The sequence below is a fragment of the Oncorhynchus kisutch genome, linkage group LG20, assembly GCF_002021735.2.
Source record: "Oncorhynchus kisutch isolate 150728-3 linkage group LG20, Okis_V2, whole genome shotgun sequence".
In the NCBI taxonomy this organism is placed as follows: domain Eukaryota; kingdom Metazoa; phylum Chordata; class Actinopteri; order Salmoniformes; family Salmonidae; genus Oncorhynchus; species Oncorhynchus kisutch.
The window spans coordinates 18,337,511-18,348,568 of NC_034193.2; the positions used below are offsets into that span (position 1 = coordinate 18,337,511).

Genomic DNA, 11,058 nt, shown 5'->3' on the forward strand with positions numbered 1-11,058 from the left:
CTTACAGTATAAAATTCAGGAATGTACTGTATACATGGTTGACTGATACTGGCTGTGAGGAATATTACGTAATCTGTTTGTGATTATCTTGTGGAGCTATAGAACTGAACTGGCACTGAACAACTCCAAAATAGAGCTATGGTAGTAAACCTTTGATAATCGGTCTGAGACACATGTCTGGCCCTGTGGCTGCTGTTGATAATGTGGGTTCCTCTGAGGTGCGTGGTGGTGTAATGTGTTGGCCAGGTAGTCTAATATTTATTTAGGACCACTCAAGACACCTTGTTTTAGCCAGTCGTCTAGCAGTCGCTCCTCACCTTTGACCCACTCCAGGCTTATTATCAGTTACCGCCAGAGCCGGGCGGCCCAATACGCTCACTACGCCAGTTGCGTAGGGCCCCACAAATTACGCAAAGGCCCCGCCTCCCCCTCGTGTCAAAGCGGGTGCCAATGTTTACAACTTCGATGAGAGGATGAAGCGGAACAATCCTTCTGGTCACGTAAAGAGAGATAAAAAAACACACCATGATAGTTAATTGCGGGAACAGCAATCAGGTAAACTTGTGTTATCTCCTCTCCAAGTTTGTTGTCAGCAAATAACAGTAACGTTAAGTTGATGTGCTGTCTGGCTAACCTAGCTGGGCAGTGCATCTCTTGGTCAGTCTGTGTCTTCCTTGCTTGCCAGCCACTTCCAGGGCTGTGTTCTGTGACTTTGTGCCTGACAAAAGTGAGAGTGAAATTCAGCTATTTATTAGGTTTGATCAACAGGCAACGGTGTTTATAAACTGCAGCTCGGAAATGATAACGCGTCACGCGTGAACATGCGTTCATAAGCGCGTGCACGAAATGAAACTCGCGCTTTCCAGCAGCAACCTCTGTGGGGACCAGTCCAGATAATATATGGGCGTGGTGACACTCCTCATAGGCGCACATAATTTTTAAACAACACAATGAGGATCTAGTCTCTCAGTCAATGTTACGTTACAACTCTGGACTAATGCAAGATGGAAAGCAATGGATTGACATTGACTATTGATTTATATATTGAATTTCAAATATTGATTAGCTGGGCATACTGGGCAATATGGATGCACATCTCTCAGTACATAATAACCATCAAGTATTCAGCCAAACCATAGTACAAATAATATTTTAGATTTGAAAATGTATAAAAGGAAATCTGGGGGAGCCAGATTGAATGTGCCTGATGCAGCTGATAAAATTAATAATAGTATTGTTATCTATAATCAGCCAGTACTAACACAGACCCAGTACAGCTGGCTTCAGCAAATACTAACACAGACACAATACAGCCATCTTCAGCAAGTACTAACACAGACCCAGGTGAAGTACAGGCAGCCTCAGCCAGTACTAGCACAACCAGAGGTGTACAGCCAGTACTAGCACAACCAGAGGTGTACAGCCTCAGCCAGTACTAGCACAACCAGAGGTGTACAGCCTCAGCCAGTACTAGCACAACCAGAGGTGTACAGCCTCAGCCAGTACTAGCACAACCAGAGGTGTACAGCCTCAGCCAGTACTAGCACAACCAGAGGTGTCCAGCCAGCCTCAGCCAGTACTAGCACAACCAGAGGTGTCCAGCCAGCATCAGCCAGTACTAACACAACCAGAGGTGTCCAGCCAGCATCAGATACAAGCAGCTCAGACCCTAATAGAACAGTTGCTGCTCCACCAAATGACCCAGCAGATTGGCCCCCAGTCTTAACAGACTTTATGAGGACTGAGTTAGTGCGCAGAGGTCCATTCAAACCAGGACTGGATTTTTCTTACCCTAAAGACAAGTCTAGATGTCACGTTGGTATGAATAAATCGGGAGACAGATGCAGGAATGCGTAATAGTTTTTTTTATTTCACCCAAACGACGGCGTGCCGTGTAAAGGCACGGGAATGAAGACCAAACAAACACTTAACAAAACACAGGGTTGAAACCCAAACAAAAGAGTGAGGAGTACCTCGAATGAATAACACATGCGTACAATGATTATCACAGGGGACGAGTCCTGTAATCATCTGCGCAATCCACAAGGGCACGAAAGCCCAAAACACACAGCACAGGTACTCACACGCACCAACGGACATTGTAACAATAATGGACAGCACCATGGTGAACAAAGGGCACATGTATACAAATACAATCAGTGGGAATAGTGGCCAGGTGTGCACAATGAAAGTTCCAGAGGGATCCGTGACACTGGAAGAGGTATCCATTCAGGCTTATTACAGAGACAGCTGTCAAATGGGGAAAAGATTACCAGGAGCTGGCTTTCATACTCAATCAAAAACAACGCTGTGCATTGTTTTTGCTGTAAACTGTTTTCTACAAAAGACTACAAAAGAATAAAGGTGTGAATGACTGGTCAAATATCAATGCCATTCTGAAACACCATGAGGGCCGTCCTCAACACACAAACAATATGATTAAGCGGAGAGAACTCGATCTGCGCCAAAGTCGGGGACAGACTCTTGACCAGGTTTCATATGACAATTTTGGAGGCTGAAAGAAAGAGATAGCGGGATGTCCTTGCACGTTTAATAAGTATCACCCAGTCCCTGGCTGAAAGAAACACAGCATTCAGGGGTTCAGCAGACAAACTCTTCCAACCAGATAATGGAAACTTCCTAAAAGAGGTTGAATTAAGGGCAAAATATGACCCCGTTATGGAAAATCATCTCAGCAAAATGAAAGATGGAGAGACACCTGCTCATTACCTTGGGAGGCGCACACAGCATGAGCTGATACAGATTGTGAATGACAAGATTCTGGACGCAATAGTGACTCAAGTAAGAGACTCAAAGTACTTCTCCATTAACTTGGACTGTACACCTGACATTAGTCGCCAGGAGCAAATGTTCATTATTCTGAGAAGAGTGGCTTTAAAGGGATAGCCAGAGATCAAGGAGCACTTCCTCAGCTTTGTGAATGTTGAGGTTACAACAGGCTTGAATCTGTCCACTGTCATCTTAGATAAGCTGAACGATCTGAAGATTCCATTTGAATATTGCAGAGGGCAAGCTTATGATAATGGGGCCAACATGAAGGGCAATCACCAAGGAGTACAAGGCAGACTGCTCCAAAAAAAATCCCAGAGCCGTGTTCATCCCATGTAGAGCACATACTCTAAACCTTGTCATTGCAGATGCTGCCAAATCTTCAAAAGATGCAGTTGGGTTTTTTGGGCATGTGCGAAAGCTCTTCACCTTCTTTTCATCTTTTCAACACGTGAACATAACTGTGAAGTCATGGAGTGACACAAGATGGGAGAGTAGGTTCCAAAGTGTTCATGCAATCAGGTATCAGGCTTCTGAGGTTCGGGAGGTATTACTGGAAGCTAGACAGATGATCAACGATCCTGTGGCCAAAGTGGAGGCACAAGCACTTGCAGAGGAAGTTGGGCCCTACCACTTCTTGATTTGCTGTGTCGTATGGTGTGAGATACTGACAATGACAAACAAGGTGAACAAGCTCCTCCAATCTGCCTCAATGCAGTGAATTTAATCTCAAATGCAAAGGCCTCCCTCACTACATTCCGGGAAAGTGGATTCTCTGAGGCCCAGAAAACAGCCAAAAGCATTTGTGAAGAAATGAATGTGGAGGCTGTTCTGAAAGGGAAGAGACTGAGCAACAGCGAAAGGCATTTCAGCTATGAGACTCCTGATGAACCAGTGACTGATGTACAGAAAAACCATGAAGTCAACTACTTCAACATTGTGATCGACTCTGCTGTGACATCCATGGATGAGAGATTTGAAACACTCAACCAGGTGAAAACCAAATATGGAGTGCTGCTGAACGTCAGCACTGCCTCTCAGATGTCCAGTGAATCTTTAAAGACTCACTGCATGGAAGTTGAAAACACTCTAACCTTCAGAGATGACCGTGACATCAGTGGAATGGATCTGGCACACGAGATTCAGAATTGACCTGATCTGCCATCAGATAAGATGACTGCCTTTGAGCTGCTTTCCTATCTCTGTGATAACAACCTGGAGGAACTCTCTCCTAACCTTTTGGATAGCCGTAAGAAATGCAGTCCCACTACCAGTAACAGTAGCATCGGCAGAGAGGAGCTTTTCAAAATGAAAGTTCATCAAAAGCTGCCTGAGGTCTTCCATGTCACAGGAAGGTTTGAGTGGTCTGGCCATCATGAGCATAAATCATGAGCGTTTGAGTGGTCTGGCCATCATGAGCATAAATCATGAGCGTTTGAGTGGTCTGGCCATCATGAGCATAAATCATGAGCGTTTGAGTGGTCTGGCCATCATGAGCATAAATCATGATGTAGGGAAACACATGTCCTATGATGACATCATTGATGATTTTGCCTCAAGAAAGTACAGAAGAGGAACATTTTGATAAGATTTTAATTCAAACAATCAAATGTTTAGACACTTAATAACATTTAAGATTGTATGACAGAAGTGCATTTGTGTAAATGACTGCTTAACTAACTATGTGACTTACTTTCTTAATTTCTTCCAGACAGTCCAGATAGACTGGTGTCCATGCTGATGCTGAAAATGCCCAGGCTGTTGTCACACAGCTGTATAGGTTTTATTTGACTATTTTGAGACATATAGCTGCAGCCAGAGCCTATAGGCTTATGTTTACATTGTATAGACAACGCTAATTGTATAGTATTGTGAGGACTGGACTAATTACCAGGCAGCAGAGCCAAAGCTCAGTGTTATATTTTATTATTTTCTACATTTTATATTTTCTACAATTTCTTATTTATGTTAATTTTAATATTCATGTATTTTAAGATTCTATAGAAAATATTATATTAAATAAATATAGTTTGTTTATACCTCAGTCTGTTCTGTACTGGTCTACTTATTCTTAGACCGACAGATGGAGCAAACTGTTTTAAAGAAGGGAGGATTGTAGTAGGAGCACTGGGGTGTCGGGTGTGAGTGTGTGGCAATTACAAATGGTTTACATGGCTCACGGGTCAGGTAGGAGGGCCCCTTAGCAGAATTTTGCTTAGGGCCCCAGGGAGGTCAGGACCGGCTCTGGTGGGATGGCCTATATTTAAACAAATGGGATCCTATTGCATAGACTAGATGTACTGTGAAATAGATGCATAGAGGTCACAAATGAAAAAATAAACTAACACAATGTATTCCAGCTACCCTTGCAAATGGCTCCACAGTGATTTGCTCAAAGTCGGTCCAGTGTTAAAAATAAATAAATGTATCTTTACGTAGAGTGGATCACAGAACATTGGAACATGGCCGGCTCATTTTCATAATGACTGACAATCACGAGGAAACCCGTACGGAAAGAGAAAACATATAACTAAATCCAATTAAATATTGGGCTGGGACGTAATCAGCCAGTCCAAGATAAAATGCTATGGAAGTTAGAAAAGCTATTGGGACACCATGCAATGCCTTCTTTAAAAAAAAAAGCCATGCAACAAATAGAACACGCAAATACAGCATTAGGCTCTTATAAAAGCAATGACAAATGTTCATGCTCAGCTGTGGATTTGGATGTCTAAACAGAAAATAAATTACCCAGTAGATGTTGAGTGAAAACAATGCACTCATCCATTCTATGTAAAAATCCAGTTACATACATTATACAATTCTGGAAAACAACAAGAGGCTATTAGCATGTGTAGGAGGCAAAATTGTACATATTGACCAGTCCGTACAGTGCCTGCGGACTGGTCTGCCTGCATGATTTTAGTTAAGTCTACTCCATGCAGTGCTTGACTTGGACTGAAAAAGGTTCCGGGACTCATTTTGGGTGGGGGTACTGTTTATATTTAGGTGCTGGAGCTCCACAATAGTTTTGAGCTAATATTCTATAAGAGGAACAGGAGCTCAAGCAGTAGAACATTTGAGGTGCCTGTATTCAGCTGTGGTTTACTTCTGCCCGAGTCGAGCACTGACTCCACTATGATCTGACAGCATCCCATTGTCGGCCTAGGAAAAGAGATTCCATTATTTTATTGAACCTTTATTTAACTAGGCAAGTCAGTTAAGAACAAATTCTTATTTACAATGACGGCCTGCCTTGTTACTACCCACACTCCCACAAACACTTTTGCTGCGGTCAATATTTGATGACCCACAAACACAGATACGACTTGGCTCAACACTGGGTTGCTTGGATAATCACCTGATAGTTGAAATAGGATTAGAATGAATCGGGTTGAAAACAGGGCCTTTGTTCATCCACGTTGACACAGGGGTTGTAAATTAGATTGCAGAAAGTGCTAAAAATCCTTTCCACAAACAAGCCCGTTTGCTGATGCCATTTATTCGCTTGGTTGCCTAGCGAACGCTGTAATTCCACACAAATGTCAATGTCAAAAGCCCAAAATGAGTCCTCTTATCCTTTTAGGCACTAGCTAGATATTAGCTCATATGACACAAAAACCTTGTTCCGTATTATAAAATTATAAAAATCTAGCCTATAAAAAGAGAGGCAGACAAAAGAATATGCTGTGTATGACTAATAATGATTTTAATTAATTTCGCTTTATTGCGGGGAATAAGGCAAGGAATAATATTATTCTCAGTCAACCGAATCGTGTGGGTGGCTATATACAGCCAGAATAATTCCTCTCTCATAGAATCAAAAGCCATTAACTGGAGGCCAATCCTTCCTGCGTCTGTAGTGCGAGACAACATTGATTACCCCCTATGCATCTACCAGCCACTTGTGGTGAACTGGTATGAGCCACTGGGCAAAGCAAGGTACGAGCAGGTCCAGTGACTGCACACATGCCTCACTGCTATTGACAACACTGAGGAGAGAGGAGGAATGGAACAAAATAGTACAACAGATGCTCCTCTATGAGAGATGCCCGGTCCAAGCTGATTCAATTTAAAGTGTTCAATAGGATTTATTGGACTCCTCTGAGGCTGAACATAATAGGTTTGATAGAATCCAATCCATGCTGGAGAGTACAGGTGACATGATCCATATGTTCGGTAACTGTCCAAATTTGGGTACCTTTTGGCAGAGGGTAATGGAAAAGATTGGGGATACCCCAAATCCTGCTTGTCTATTACTGAATATCACTAAGGATTGTGATAGACTGAGAAGCTCATGTTTAAACTGGCTCCAAGTTGCTCTAACTACAGCCAAATTATTCACATTGAGACACTGGAGGGAGAAGGACCCTCCCTCATATAAAGGAATGGTACATAGCCCTGGCAGAAACAGCTTTATTTGAAAGATTGACTTAATATTAATATTAATATTAATGGTAAATTCGATAGCTTTTTGGGCCATCTGGGGACCCTTTCTCTCAGAGATAAAGAAAAAAAGAGGAATGAACTGATAGACTACAGACATACAGTGGGGCAAAAAAGTATTTAGTCAGCCACCAATTGTGCAAGTTCTCCCACTTAAAAAGATGAGAGGCCTGTAATTTTCATCATAGGTACACTTCAACTATGACAGACAAAATGAGTAAAACAAAATCCAGAAAATCACATTGTAGGATTTTTAATTAATTAATTTGCAAATTATGGTGGAAAATAAGTATTTGGTCAATAACAAAAGTTTCTCAATACTTTGTTATATACCCTTTGTTGGCAATGACAGAGGTCAAACGTTTTCTGTAAGTCTTCACAAGGTTTTCACACATTGCTGCTGGTATTTTGGCCCATTCCTCCATGCAGATCTCCTCTAGAGCAGTGATGTTTTGGGAGCCTTACTGTTCTGGGCGGAGCAGTTGCCGTACCAGGCGGTGATACAGCCCGACAGGATGCTCTCGATTGTGCATCTATAAAAGTTTGTGAGTGCTTTTGGTGACAAGACAAATTTCTTCAGCCTCCTGAGGTTGAAGAGGCGCTGCTGAGCCTTCTTCACCACGCTGTCAGTGTGGGGGGACCAATTCAGTTTGTCCGTGATGTGTACGCCGAGGAACTTAAAACCTCAACCCAATTGAGATGGTTTGGGATGAGTTGGACCGGAGAGTGAAGGAAAAACAGCCAACAAGTGCTGAGCATATGTGGGAACTTTTTCAAGACTGTTGGAAAAGCATTCCTCATGAAGCTGGTTGAGAGAATGCCAAGAGTGTGCAAAGCTGTCATCAAGGCAATAGGTGATTACTTTGAAGATTTTGAAATATAAAACACTTTGTTGGTTACTACATGATTCCATATGAGTGTATTTGCTAGTATACTACAATGTAGAAAATATATAAAATAAAGAAAAACCCTTGAATGAGTAGGTGTGTCCAAACATTTGACAGGTACTGTACATGGTTTTTACCCTAAATAAAAGGGCAATTTAGAGACCGGAAGGGCAAAGTGGCATGGGGCTCTGCACAGGTAGTGCCCAATCTGTGCACATGGCAGTTGGGATGCACTTATTTTAATATGAATCACAGGAGGTTGGTGACACCTTAATTGGGGAGGACGGTCTCGTGGTAATGGCTGGAGTGGAACCAGTGAAAGGGTACCAAACATATGCTGTCCATGTGTTAGATGCTATTACATTCCCTCTGTTCCAGCCATTATTCTGAGCCGTCCTCCTCTCAGCAGCCTCCGCTGATATGAATGGAGAATAAGCTAAAAAGCATCCTATGCTAATTGCTTCACCATGGAATAATAACACATAGAGGGGGTGCATACAATGATAGAGTACTGCACATGCAGAGACCAACTTGATGAATGCATTTAAGGTATTTAGAATCAGGTATCGTTTCTTTTTTTTTTTTTCATAAGTGAGAGAGACCCCTACTGGTTAGTCAATGTCAGGAGCTGAAGTGTTGAGAATTTAGTCCGGAATGCACATGCATTCAAAGGCAAAAACAGTATAAGACAGACACAACTATGCCACATTTACTATATCCTTGAATGGTATTGTTGAATAAAGCAGTATGAACATTACAAGAGATACTCCTTTTGCTGTCACTAAAACGTTTCCTATCAATCAAGCCCACCCCCTCCTCCAAAGTCAGACAGAGACCCTGCTGGTGTGTGCTGAGATTATATCCCTCCGTGGGAAAGGTCTTTATTCATGGTTAACTGACATGTACTGCCCCTGCCTGGGACCAAGTCAAGGACAATGAAGGGCAAGAGTATGCCCCGGAACAGAAACTATCCCTAGCCCCTACCGATCCCCTAGGCACCTGTGTACTGCAGCTCTGAAAGGATTGGACTGGTATGCGCATAGTCCATCCAGCTGATCAGAGGGCAAGGTGGAAAGACAAAGGCCTATGTGACATGATTGGGGAATCTAATGGATGGCACCTGTAAATGTGCTGTTCACATTTCATGTTAACTTATCAAACTCATGCAGCAGCTAACATGATTTACCCTGAATAGAATTTGGATGGGCTCTTAGATTTACAGCTTGGACCCAGGTGGTGAACGTTCCAATCAGCTGGTCAGTATGAGGAATGACCCGGAGGAAACTGTCAATAGAGATGCTATTAAATCAATGCCCTGCCAGTATCCTATCAGCCAGATGGGCTCTTCCATATAGATCCTATTAAATTAGTATTGAGTATTCTAATTCATTATTCTATGGGCCCTTCCCTCTCAGCTAGAAATATCACTCATCTAGAAATATCATCTTAGATGGACTCACTTAAAGAACGAAGTCATAGATTAATTGACCTGATAGCTTATGCCCAATAGCATACACTGAGTGTACAAAACATTAGGAACACCGGCTCATTCCATGACATAAACTGACCAGGTAAATCCAGGTGAAAGCTACGATCCCTTATTGATGTCACTTGTTAAGTCCACTTCAATCAGTGTAGATGAAGGGGAGGAGACAGGTTAAAGAAGGATTTTTAAGCCTTGAGACAATTGAGACATGGATTCTGTATATGTGCCATTCAGAGGGGAATGGGCAAGCCAAACTATTTAAATGTCTTTGAACAGGGTATGGTAGTAGGTGCAAGGTGCACCAGTTTGTGTCAAGGATTACAATGCTGCTGGGTTTTTCACTCTCAACAGTTTCCCATGTGTATCAAGAATGGTCCACCACCCAAAGGACATCCAGCCAACTTGACATAACTGTGGGAAGCATTGGAGTCAACGTGGGCCAGCAGCCCTGTGGAATGCTTTCTGGGTGGGAGTGCAACTCAATATTAGGAAGTTCCTAATGTTTTGTACACTCAGTAAATGGACCATTATTACACAATAATATTGAAAGCTTATCTTACTGGCGTTTCGGATGTATGGTAAACAGCTGATACAGCTAGAGCTTAATCAGTATGAGCCCTGTATGTTAGTGTTGGAGTGAGAGAGAGAGAGAGAGAGAGAGAGAGAGAGAGAGAGATGATAGCATTTCATGGAATAATGATGTTGCAACTCCATCTAGTGGTGATATGGGAAGATGCATAGACTGGCCAAAAGCCATGACAACAGCCAGATCCAGAAGAGACTGGAAGCCATGATACCGACCACAAAAAAAAAATATATATATATTTTGACCTACTGTATACTATATCGTCACTAATAATTTATTTATCGAAAGTACTTCGTTACAGTCTACTATGTTAATTAAGTTGAAATATCACTAAAGCAAATTGATGGGCCAAAGTGGAAAGAGAAAGTTATGATGTAATAGATGCAATTTTTAGATGCAATATCTTGTTGTAGGGGTAAATGACATTTCTGGAGGTTTCAGTATGCAAAGGATGGGGTACACTGACCCCTTGTGGGGAAGAATATGGACTCAAAAATCAGAGAGCTTCGCTGTAGGCTACAGCAGGTGCATACACCTGTCACAGAACTGGCTACTGTGTTGAATATTGACCTGCACATGTACACATTAACATGTTGTCCATCATTTTGGTAGATTATGTTAGAATATACAGGTAACTGCCAAAATAATGGAAACACTTGAGTAAATGAGGGATACAAAGTATATTGAAAACGGGTGCTTCCACACAGGTGTGGTTCCTGAGTTAATTAAGCAATTAACATCCCATTATGTATAAAATACCCAGTTGCCCATTATTTTGGCTACCATGGCTAGAAGAGGTCTCAGTGACTTTGAAAGAGGGAAAGGAGCAAAGGAGCATAGCGGGTTCAAAGGGGGGGTGTCTG

The 11,058-nt window shown here is 42.2% G+C and overlaps 1 long non-coding RNA gene across 1 annotated transcript; it reads left to right on the forward strand.

Annotated features, from left to right (window-relative positions):
• Positions 1 to 382: 382 nt before the first annotated feature.
• LOC109865374 (uncharacterized) lies at positions 383 to 4,547 on the forward strand. The gene is made up of 2 exons (XR_002251560.2): positions 383 to 555; positions 4,502 to 4,547. It is a non-coding gene; the product is annotated as an uncharacterized LOC109865374 (long non-coding RNA).
• Positions 4,548 to 11,058: the final 6,511 nt, after the last annotated feature.